This window comes from Lycium barbarum, chromosome 4 (assembly GCF_019175385.1).
Source record: "Lycium barbarum isolate Lr01 chromosome 4, ASM1917538v2, whole genome shotgun sequence".
In the NCBI taxonomy this organism is placed as follows: domain Eukaryota; kingdom Viridiplantae; phylum Streptophyta; class Magnoliopsida; order Solanales; family Solanaceae; genus Lycium; species Lycium barbarum.
The window spans coordinates 38,742,591-38,755,115 of NC_083340.1; the positions used below are offsets into that span (position 1 = coordinate 38,742,591).

General features: G+C 34.8%; 1 long non-coding RNA gene across 1 annotated transcript; it reads right to left on the minus strand.

The window, feature by feature from the left end:
* Positions 1–4,154: 4,154 nt before the first annotated feature.
* LOC132638390 (uncharacterized) lies at positions 4,155–10,715 on the minus strand. Its single transcript, XR_009581709.1, has 3 exons — positions 10,588–10,715; positions 4,982–5,101; positions 4,155–4,903 (listed from the first exon to the last, which is right to left on the minus strand). It is a non-coding gene; the product is annotated as an uncharacterized LOC132638390 (long non-coding RNA).
* Between the last annotated feature and the right edge of the window lie 1,810 nt (positions 10,716–12,525).

Below are 12,525 nucleotides of genomic sequence, written 5' to 3' on the forward strand. Positions count from 1 at the left end.
TGAAATATGTTTTGTCCTTTTATGAATCCTCTCTTTAGTTAGGCTATGTATGCTGCTGCATCTTCAGTCTTCGGATAGAGTTGCATCAGCATATAATATTGTTGACCTCACTCCAAGTGCATTTCTGACTTGCTTTATAAGCAGATGTTATCTTTATATGATTTGATTGTCATATAGAACAACATCGTATGACTGTAATCCCTCACAGTCATAGCAAAATATATAAATGCATCAATTGCGTAAAGATATGACACTTCATGACCAAATAATTCTGCAAGTTTCTCATTTCAACTTCTATCAATAGATAATATACTGCTTTTGAGAACTCTTCAGGAGTTCCAATAATATTCAAGTCATCAACTTACACCAACAATATGACATATTTTGATTTCCACGAAGACGTAAGGATAAAATAGACCCTTAGTTAATGAATATTCATTAAGGTAATTAAATAGGATTGACCTTGCTTGATTTAATTCATATAAGAATTATGAACAAATTTCTAGAACTTTGTATATGCTCTAGGCATTTAAAATTCTTCAAGAATTTGCATATGAATTTTGTCAAGTAATTCATATAGGTTGTGGCAACATCCATTTCTATTTAAATGATGTGATATATTCTAGTGTCTGGACAGCAGGTCCAATAAGCTTTACGCTTACCAAGATGTGTCATTTCACTTGATAGTAATTTCTACGTTAACATGCTTTAATAGACGTAGAATTTAGATCCTCACTATCTTTTAAAATATTGCGCGCTATATTGTATCAAAAATATCGTCGACGATGTATTATCTTGTATCGGTTTGCAATAGGACATAACTTATTGAGATCTCATCATTTTTATTATTTTTAGGTACCTAAACCTCTCATGAGGTTTCATGAAGTGTTATGTCGTATGCTCTTCAAGAGCTCATTGCCTCCTTATTATGACCATTTTGATCATTGGCTCCTCTCCTTTTTTCAAGGATTATCTCATTTGAAACCGATTGATCTACCATGCTTCATGCATGTTATATACTTTGTCCTTCAGGAACATTAATATTAATAGAAGCATTTTGCAGCTGAAATATGAAAGTAGTTCTGGGTCAGCAAATGCTTCTAGCATTTAACTAGAATTGCTTTTTGAATGAGGATCATACAAATGATAATTCACAACATATTTTCGAGCTACTTATTTTCTCCCCCTTATGTTAGAAAATCTAACATATATCCCATCTTCTTTGGGGGAATCCATTTTTGTGCATCATGGTAGATTAATTAATCATATAACACACATAAAAATTGTTAGATAATAATATCTAGTTCCTAACCCTGAACCTATAAAGGGATAATTTATCATAATTTATTGGTCTGAGGCATACAAGTGATGTTATATACAATATATAATATCTCAGACCAGCACATGAAGCTTTGTTCTCATCAGCAATGGTTCAACTATTTTGTGGAGGCATTTAATGCCAAAACAGCTTGGATATAAACCAGCATTATCAAGATGGATTGTCTTGATTACATAATTTGAAAATTGTGCTCTTAACTCAAATATTTTGAGCAAGTAATTTTGTAAATGTTAAACTGCAGGTTGACAATAAACGTATATGTGATCATCTCATTGATGCATCTATTTAATATCACATAACAGGTGAACGGACCCATATTCACCTTTTATATATTTTCAAAATTTAGGAAATTCAATTCCAACATTAGCTAAGTATAATCAACTTATCATGAGAACAAGCAACACAAATAAATTCTTGAAGAATCTTCTAGTTTTTCAATATATGTTCAACGCTCAATTTTCATATTATATCTGAATCGGGATGGCTAAATTCATGCCAACGGATAAAATTATCTATCCTTGTAAACTTCAAGTTTACCATGCCATGTGCTATTTGTTTTAGTAAACTTCTGGTTTACTATGACATGAATTGTTTTTTGTATCAATAAACTTCTGGTTTACCGTGACATGTGATTTCATCATGCTTATATGTGTGTAGTACAATTTGGAGAATAAAGAGGGTAACCTTTCATAGACATGTTTCTTACCCACTATGATTTTGAGGATATTTAATCCTCTAATCATTTATAGCTTCAATATGATACCCATTTACTTTAGTAAACTTTAGGTTTACTAGAATTTTTATCATAACACCTTCGTATATTACAATCTAGAACGAAAGACATAATAGTATATAAGCTCTTCAGGAGCCTTTATTTTCCATAATCACATATTGTTCGGACACTACTAGTGTCATGATCTTCTAGATAAATAGTTAGCTCTGCTGGAGCCCATAATTGATTTTTGTACTATCAAATATTACCCTGACATCGCTGGTGTCATGAAAAAAAAATATATTGCAGCCAAATGAATATTATAAAGACATTCTTAAATTCATAAATGACAAGAAGTAAGCATTAAGTTATACAATCTTTGATACTTCTATCATTAACTTCTATGGTAAATATCTCCTTCAGGGGAATACCCATTACATCCGAATAATTTGTATCAAAGTGGCAACCACATAATTATGTATTTCTTCAGGAAATTTTTGTATGAATTATTATTTTTTTCTGAAAAATCAGTGAGTAAACATAATATATTAATGTGGTTATAGTAGAAAGTATTCTACAAAATTTGTATCCTTTTGCCTTAGACATAATAAAAGTATCCAAGATGATTTGACGGACGACAGGTACGTGCAACAATGACCTTCATACCACGAAATAACATTTACATCCTTTGTTATTTTATCTCTTTAGGAGATGTGTTGTGGTATTTCTTCATTCACTTCGGGAAATGAAACTTGGTCATTTAAATGTGCTTCATACACAGTTTTTAATAGCTACAAATTGAAACTTTGATATATTTGAACAATGAAAACTTACCAAACAAAATTTTCAAGTTAGAAATATTAGGATAATAGCGGAAAGAAACAAGACCGACATAGTTTCAATACAGTGATCTATATACACTTTATTAATTGATCATAATCCCATTATATAGGGATAGCAATATCAATTGATCAGTTAACTATCAATAAGTTACTGGAATATTTGTAAAAACTTTGTAGCCACACATAATTTTAGGAACGAGCCAAACAAAAAGAGAATTGGCAAATAATCAAACCTTATATAACTAGCTGGCATGCTTGGATTTCTTTTTTCCATTTTTTTTTTTTTTTGGGTCTTGGACAGGTTGCCAAGTATATTAAAAGAACTTGCCAAGTAAATAACATATTAACCAAGTAGCTGTGTCAAGTTTCTGATTTATCTGTGATTGGTAAAAGGCATCATGTAAAATATTTTAAAGAGTTATCCGGTAACAAATACAATAATACATCAATTATAAAAATTGTCGTCCTTATTTGAACGCGAGAAAATAATGAGCATAACATAAAGCAGATCTCACATATGAAAATGCGTAGTAGCGTTACCCGAATAACTTTAGAGGAAACTATATGGGAGAAAATCACGCCTACCACGTGGACCAACATGTAGTTGACACGTGTCAATTAAACACAATGGCGTAGAAAGATCTGATGGTAATGCCGAGCACAACATTTGCGAAGAGATAGTTGATACCGACGACCTGGTCAACGGAAAGAACATCACACTACTAAAAAATAGTGAAATTCGACCAAAATTTTCCACTACACACGGTCGAAAAAGGCTAATTTTCTACCAAAATTTCGACCGCAAGGTATGGTCGCTAACAGCTAGGGCGAAATTTTTTTCGACCTCACACGGTCGAAATAAGTTTTCTACCTAAATTACGAAAATAAATTTTTCGACCACCTGAGGTTGAAAAAGTTATTTTTTATTTAAATATTAATAAAAAAATTTGACCGCACGCGGTCGAAAATATTATTTTTATACAAATATTATTTAAAGTTTTCGACCTCTTCTGGTCGAAATATAATAGAAGATAAAAATAATAAAAAAATATTTTCAGAATTTCGACCTTATGAGGTCAAAAATTACCAATATCTGGGTGAATTTTCGACCTCGTGAGGTCGAAAATCTGGAAAACAATTTCCAACATTCAGCTGCTTTTACAGCAACCCACCTACCAATCACACTCATCAACCAAATCAACAATGCAATTCATCAACACGTTCAATTCTTCAAAGTACTTCTACAATCATAAACTTCACATTCTAAAATCAAATTCAACCTCAAGTTTCAATTTAAAGTACTTCTAAATATCCTTAAAACTACATTCAAACACTTAAACATCGTAAAGTTAAACAACCATAAACTACTTTCTACATTCAAACACTTAAACATCGTAAAGTTAAACATCCATAAACTACTTCCTACAATCAAATTCACCTTCAAAAGTACATCTAATTCGAATTAAAACTATCATAAAAAAAATATACATATCCAAGAAAACATAGCAATATTACAATCCAAAAGTATACGAATCAAAAAAGTCAACGTTGGGTGTTAGAGACATGATCCGATTCCTCCCCACTATCCTCATCAACAAGAGCATGAACTATGTTGTCTTGTGACCTACGTCGTCTACTGGGCTGTGACCTACGAGCATCCCCGGGACACGGGGGAATATGAGAGGGCCCCGAGTTGAGTAAGCTGTCAATTTGGGCCTGCATATGCAACATCCTTGCCTCCGTGGAACTAAGTGTACTTGTTAGTTGACTAACTTTCAGCTTCATTTCTTGGTACTCCTTAGGATCCACTGCCCCTTCAGAAGTAGTACCTACGCCTTGAAGGAACGACGGAAATTGACGACATGCTCGATTAGGCATCCCATAAACTGTCCCATACCTTGTCGGGGGAGTTACCTTCTCCATCCACTGCTGAGCAATTATCTCGTTGGTCATCGACGTCCCAACTGGCTGACTGGCACAATATTCCAACTTGTGTTGTTGAAACTCGGTCTGAAATTGAAGGATGCAATATTAGTAGGTAAATTTAGTTCAAACAAAAGTAGTTATTATTGTTAGTTAGTGACTTACATAGGTTTGCTGAGCCCTAGGCTCAATCCATTGGTCCGCACCATCGGCGTTCTTCGCCTTCCTCGTGTGAGTAATCTTGAAGACTTCATCTTGAGGTACTTCCTGACCCCTCTCGAGCGTCTACAAATAAATCAAGATTAACAACTAATTTCATATCCAAACGAGCCGCAAGTAAAAATGAAATATGGGAGATATTACTATGTTAAAAATGAAATATGGGAGCCACAAGTAGTCATTTTATGTTGTATTACACTCGCTTTGAACATCTTGTATTAAACACGTCTTGTATGTTTGTTAAGTGTAATGAAATTTCATCTCATAGGACTGTCTTGGACATCCATATTATATGGTCTTTTTTGTTGATCCTTACACAAAAATTACACTAATTCAAGCAAGGGTTAGAATAAAGAATCTACAAAAAAAATGTTATCTACATTCCATATATGTTTTTATTTTTTATTTTTAATTGATCATAGTATTTCCAACAACTTCAAGTGCCAAAATCTTGCTTTCTGAATATAAAATCAAACTTGACTTTATAACCAAAAAACTTTTGCTATAAATAGTACAGACAGGAAGCCCAATTTCATCATCGAAATCACAAAATATCTTGATTTCCCAACAGCCCAAAAGAGAAAAAAGAAAATATTGATTTCCAAGAATATAATATGGCCCCAAGTTTTGATGAAGGTAATGCCTTATTTGATTTTGTGGTCCAAAAGGGTAACGGGGTAAAGGGTCTTGTAGACAGTGGCATTAGGATGGTACCAGAAAGATACATTCAACAACCAAAAGAGAGAATTGACAACAAAATCATTAATTCAAATGATCAACTATTGGCCATTGATTTATCAAAATTACATGGACCTGAGCATGATCAAGTGGCGGGAGCTATTTCATTGGCTGCTTAGACACTTGGTTTTTTTCAAGTGGTTAATCATGGTGTCACTTTGGAATTGTTGGAATATCTTAAAGCTTCAGCCCATAATTTCTTTGCTCAACCTCCTATGAAAAAGGCTGTTTATCTTAAAGGAGTGAGTCCAAGTCCTTTGGTAAAGTATGGGACTAGCTAAGAGCATTTGTTTTTCTTCTTTTTCCCACCTTGAGCATTTAAAGACTTCAGATCAGTAACAAACCAGCAAAGCAACAGAAGAACCAGCAAAAAAGCTGGTAAACCAGCACCAAACTGTTTGAAACGAGCAACCCCAAAAAAACAAACAAAAAAAACCAGTAAAGTAGCAGAGAAAAATAGCAAAAAAAATTGGTAAACCAACAGAAAAAACTAGTAAACCAGTAGAAAATTAGCAAAATATATTGCCAGCAGAAAAACGATTCCATTATAAGACGATAGTGGAGTCCATATATAGAGTTAAGATGTGGAGACATGCTTGGATAGCTTTGTTTGGCGTCTACATATAGCACCACAAGACGGGGTTTGTGAAAGAGGTACAAAAACCAAAGGTCTATCCTTTTGTAATAAAAGAAAGCTAGTGATTAGTATACAAATTAAAAAGAAGCATGCCAACAAGGTTATTGAAGTTAGTGAAGGAAGGTTATTGATATTGTTGCAGTTTGGATATACAGGATCAGCCATAACAGCTTAAAATGCTCTAAATCATGGCATGAGCCATTTCACCTTAACATTATCTTTGGTCTTGTCCTTCACATCCATCACTGTGTTAAACAAATTATCAAAGTAATTTTTTTCAATGTGCATGACATCAAGATTATGTCGAAGAAGATTATCCTTCCAATATGGCAACTCCCAAAATATGCTCTGTTTTGTCCAGTTATAGTAAACCCCATACCCTTCAAACTTGTACGGTTCTTCTTCAGTAACCTTTGGGAGGTTATGAACTCTCTCCCAGATATCATCACCAGAAAATATTGGAGGTGGACAGTCTTGATCAATTGTATTCTTCTTGAATGCATTTTTCATTCTCCTAAAGGGGTGATCCATCGGCAAGAACCGACGGTGACAATCAAACCATGAATTTTTTTTGCCATTTTTTAAAGTGAAGGACTTAGTATTCTCCATGCAGTAAGGACATGCTAACTTTCCCGCTGTCATCCACCCGGACAACATCCTGTATGAAGGAAAATCATTAATAGTCCACATTAAAGCGACCCTCAAATTAAAATTCTGCTTGCGCGAAATGTCATATGTCTCAACCCCTACAGCCCACAACTGTTTCAGTTCATCAACCAGTGGTTGCAAGTACACATCAATCAAAACTTTTGGATTACGAGGGCCAGGAATAATGCAGTTAAGGAATATATATGGACTAGTCATACACATCTCAGGAGGAAGATTATACGGGGTTATGAACACGGGCCAGCAAGAATACGGAGCAGTAGAAATAGAATGCGGAGTGAATCCGTCTGAACATAAACCCAACCTGACGTTACGTAGTTCAACTACAAAGTCTGGATAGGTTCTATCAAAATGCTGCCAAGCCTCACCATCAGATGGATGACACATAACACCCGGTGGCCTTCTACTTTCACTGTGCCATCTCATATGAGGGGCGAAACTATTAGATGCACACAACCTCTTTAACATTGGTATAAGTGGTAAATAATGCATCGCCTTAACAACAACTCTCTTCCCACTGCGAGTCTGCTTGAACCGATTACTACCACAAAACTTACAAGATTCTAGACCGATGTCGTCCTTATAGTATAACATGCAACCATTTTCACAACAATCAATTCTGACCGACGAGAGTCCCAACTTGGACACCAATGTCTTTGCCTTATAGTAATTATCGGGTATCTCTAGAGTGAAGTCAACTAATTCATGCATGAGGTCAATGAAAGAATCCATTGCCCCTTCAGAAACATTGTTATCTGCTTTGATACTCAACAATTTAACAACGACAGACAATTAAGAGTGCGGACTCCCATCTTTTAAGGGTTGGCTAGCTTGATTTAACTTTGCATAAAAACGTTTGGCCTCTTCATTGGGAGGTTCTTCAACATGGCCACCAAATTCAAACTCCGAATGCATGCCATATGCATCCTGAACCATGTCGTGCATTCTAGAATTTTGGACATTACGTTCTACCCTCCTACTACTTTCACCGACTTCAAAGTTCTGAGATCTACCAAAATTGTTGTGTGTTTCCCCATGACTAGTCCACACTGTATAATTACTTTTAAAGCCTTTTTCGTACAGATGAAACGTAACAAGCTTTGGGGTCTCGTAATTCATACATTCACATTTAACACAAGGACACCTAACCATGAACTGTAAAATCCTCAGGTGAATTTGCGTATTCAACAAAAGCATAGACACCGGCTATAAATTCATCCCTCATCCCTAATGGATCATCATAAGATCTATTGTACATCCATCTACGAGAATCCATCTACACAAATAGCACAATGTTTGAACTTGTTAAACTAATACTTAGTTTATATGTTATTAGTAAAAGAATCACCAACCATAATTGCCATAGTTCTCAAAAAAGGCATCATAATTAGCAAAAAAAGATCAGAGAACAATGAAGAATTCACATTCAAGCTAAGCACCATTTAACTAATTGCTTAAACAAACAAATCTCTTGACACATTCTTAGAAGCTCATATTAGTTGCTCGAAAAAAGACAAAAAAGTCGTGTACAGTATGTGCCAGAAAGCTAGTGTACAATAAGCAATGTAAGCACCATTTCCTCTTTCTATAAGCCTTTGTTTCTTATGAATAGAGTACAGATTTATGATGGGAAATTTCAAAGCTAATGTCCAGCGGTTACTGAATATTCACCTAAGAGAAAAGGTAAGCTTGTAAGATTCCTCGAATTAGCAATATTTTTGCCAGATTTCGACCTCATGAGGTCGAAATTCAAAATGTTGCCCAGGTTTTCGACCTCCTGCGGTCGAAATTCTAATTTGTGGGTACAATTTCGACCTCATGAGGTAAAAAATTATCAATATCTTCGACCTCATGAGGTCGAAAATCTGGAAAAAAAATCCAGCATTCAACTGCTTTTACAGCAGCCCACCTGCCAATCTCATTCATCAACCAAATCAACAATGCAATTCATCAACACGTCCAATTCATCAAAGTACTTCTATAATCATAAACTACACATTCTACATTCAAATACTTAAACATCGTAAAGTTAAACAACCATAAACTACTTTCTACATTCAAAAATTTATACTCATTAGTATTGATTCAAAAGCTTTTCGGCGTCAAATCCAACAAAAAAGAAAGAACGACACAACACATTAGGCCAGCATAAAGTAGGAATGGTCCATATATGAAGAAAATTTGAAAATCAAGAATGTAGAATCCGACGTGTGCTTTTGTTCATTAACCGGGAAAATAGTAGATTATTTAAATTATGAAATATGTACTAGATTAGGTACATAATGTTAGAAGAACACAAATTATAAAGACCTTGGCTATATATGCAGTACTATAGCTATATATCTTAATAGAATTAAAGAAAAGTACTTTCCGTCACTTATTTTCAAGAGAGAAAAAGAATTTGAACTGAAACAGAATTAAGGACAATACACATTAGTCCAGGAATAATATATATGGTCATGGAGAATAGTGTCAGATCTGATAGAGAATTTAAAGCAATAGAAATATGATAGCTATACCATTACTAATTAGTATACTATACCTACGTATTTCCTCACCCTTCTTGCTGTATTCTTTAGTATCAATGTATAAGTGGCAAATCTCTCGACTCTGGAGTTACACTCCCAGGCAACTGAATCTTCCATGTTTCACAACTAAAATAAGGCATCTAAAATATTCAGTTGTCAATATTAATGTCATTGTGTGGATTGAGTAGAAACTATGACGCTCCTACCAAATAATTCTTTTCATTTATTCCTATTATTTTACCTTTTTCTGGTGTATATAGTTGGCCTCTTTATTGATTGATGTCCAATAGAATTACGAAAAGAAAGCAAAACCATATATATATATTTAACATTAACAACAGAAGCAATATCTATATTCAAATTAAGAAATAAAGGAACCGCAAAAAAAAAAATCAAAATCAAAATCAAACTTTGATAGGAAAAACGACTTGGCTTGGTCGCAGTACTCAATTTCTAATCATCATCTCTATTTCTAATTCTTATATATGAGCTATACTTAAATCGGACACTATACTCAATTTCGGGAAAGGAAAAACAGAACAATGATAACATTTAAATAGGGCAATTAGACCCTTACAATTAATTCCACTTGGGCAAGCACATGTAATCTAAAAAAAAAAAAAAACGACAAGCCTTTCATGCGACAGAATGGATGTCTCTTTCACTTTCAAATTCCTCATTTATTGGACTATTTCATAGGTTTTTGCCAACAAAAAGGAACAAAAGAATGAAGGAAATTGAAAGGGATGTTCATGCCTCAGTTAGAGGTATTATTTATAAAAGAGTGGAGGCAATGAAAGCAGTAAATATATTTCAACAACATTCAATTTGAATTTACACTTAGTAAAATTTTAACAAATAGCTACAAATGCAATCTTTAACAATAAATATAATTAATCTACTAATTAAACTACAATTACAAAGTAATGTAACTAATAATGATAGAAATAAGATTGAAAAAAAATGGCAAAAACATGACTTACCTTTAGTGGCGGGGGACAACAAGGGCGCGACGAAGGTAGGACAGTGGTGGGGATGGGGCGTCAGTGGCGGGGAGGGGTGTGGTGGGGATGGAGCGTCGGCGGCGGGGTAGGGGTGTGGTGGGGGTGGGAGTTTTAATATAATTAGGGTTTTGGTGCTGTTGGGAGTGAGAATGGCCCGATTGAGGTTTGGGGGAGTGTATTAAATTTTACAACTTCATTATTTCGCCCATGTGCGGTCGATTTTTTTTAATTAATTGTTTTATTTATATAATTTAATTTTTAAAAATGTTTTTTCTCATTTATTATTTGTACAAAAATAAGTTTCGACCTCATGCGGTCGAAATTTTTCGAAATCCAAAATAAAATAAAATTAAATTCTGATAATTTCGACCTCATGTGGTCGATTATTTTTCCACCAAAAAGTGAGGTAGAAATTATTTGGTCGAAAAATCCCCTTTTTTTAGTAGTGTCAACAAGAACAACATACGAGACCCTCTTGATTACGCATTAAATAGAGTTAATGCAGTAACGGCAAAACGGTTTCTGATTGCTAGAATCAAGGAATTAAATGGCAATCATTAATTCAACAATTAATGATTGCCGTTGCATACACACAACGGGAAACGCACCAGATAGGGCCTGATACCTATAAATAGTGCTTTCACTTGTATATTTAGGCATCGAATACTGACTGAAAAATAGATTATTATTGATCACTTTCTGCTTATTATTATTGTTCTGATTCTTTTATCATCAAGCTCTTGCTAATTCTTAGCAAAGGAGAAATCAGAAATGAAAAAAGGGATAGGCTGGCTCTCGTCGAGGATTGTATCACCTTCGATGAAGCCGACATCGATAATATGTAATTTCTACATAATGATGGGGTCATAGAGGAGATGAAATTGACGAGCAAAATAATCCATAAATTCATCATGCTCACTGGGTTCAATAATTCAACAGAAAGAACTCTAGGTGAAATCATTTTACCAGTAGTAGCAGGTGGAGTGGAGCTACAAACTGCTTTTTCAATCATCTCCTCTGCAATGGCTTACAACATGATAGTTGGACGTCCCTGGATTCACGCCATGAAAGCAGTGCCATCAACATATCACCAAGTGATCAAATTTCCAATGTTGTGGGGTGAAGGCGATGTTCGTGGAGAGCAAAGAATTTCCAGAGACTGTTATGCCATGGCGTTAAAGAAGGGCGTGCCAAAGGTAGAACATTTCAAACCGGTAAGCGAAGGTAAAAAGGATAAACAAGTCTACCAAATACTGCAACAAACGGAATCAAGCACCAATGATTCCGAAAAAGAAGCTATACAAGATCCTTTAATGGAGGAGCAATCAATAGCGGTAGTTGAGGATCTCAACCCAATGTCATTTGATGATGCATTGCCGAAAAAGCGTACATTCCTTGGATGCAAACTACATCAACCAAGTAAGTATAGTATATTTCATTTTTACGTGACAATATAGATATTTTTGCCTTTTGCCATGCTGACATGACAGGGATAGCGCCGGAAGTAGCAATGCATAAGCTGCACATTGATCCTTATTACAGACCCGTAAAACAAGCTCGAAGAAAATTCCTCAAGGATAGAAGTAAATTCATAGAGGAAGAAGTACAAAGATTGTTAGATGCCCGATGCATAAGGCCAGTAGAGCATACGGATTGGGTGTCGAAAGTAGTAGTGGTGCCAAAAAAGAACAGAAAGCTGCGAATGTGTGTGGATTTCACAGATCTAAACAGAGCATGCCCAAAGGATCTGTTTCCACTCCCTCATATAGATCAAATGATAGACGCAACAGCTGGCCATGAGTTATTGAGTTTTCTTAATGCAGATTCAGGAAACAATCAAATCAAGATGAATCTTGTGGATCAAACAAAAACAACATTTATAACACCGAGGGATTTACATTGTTTTAAGGTGATGCC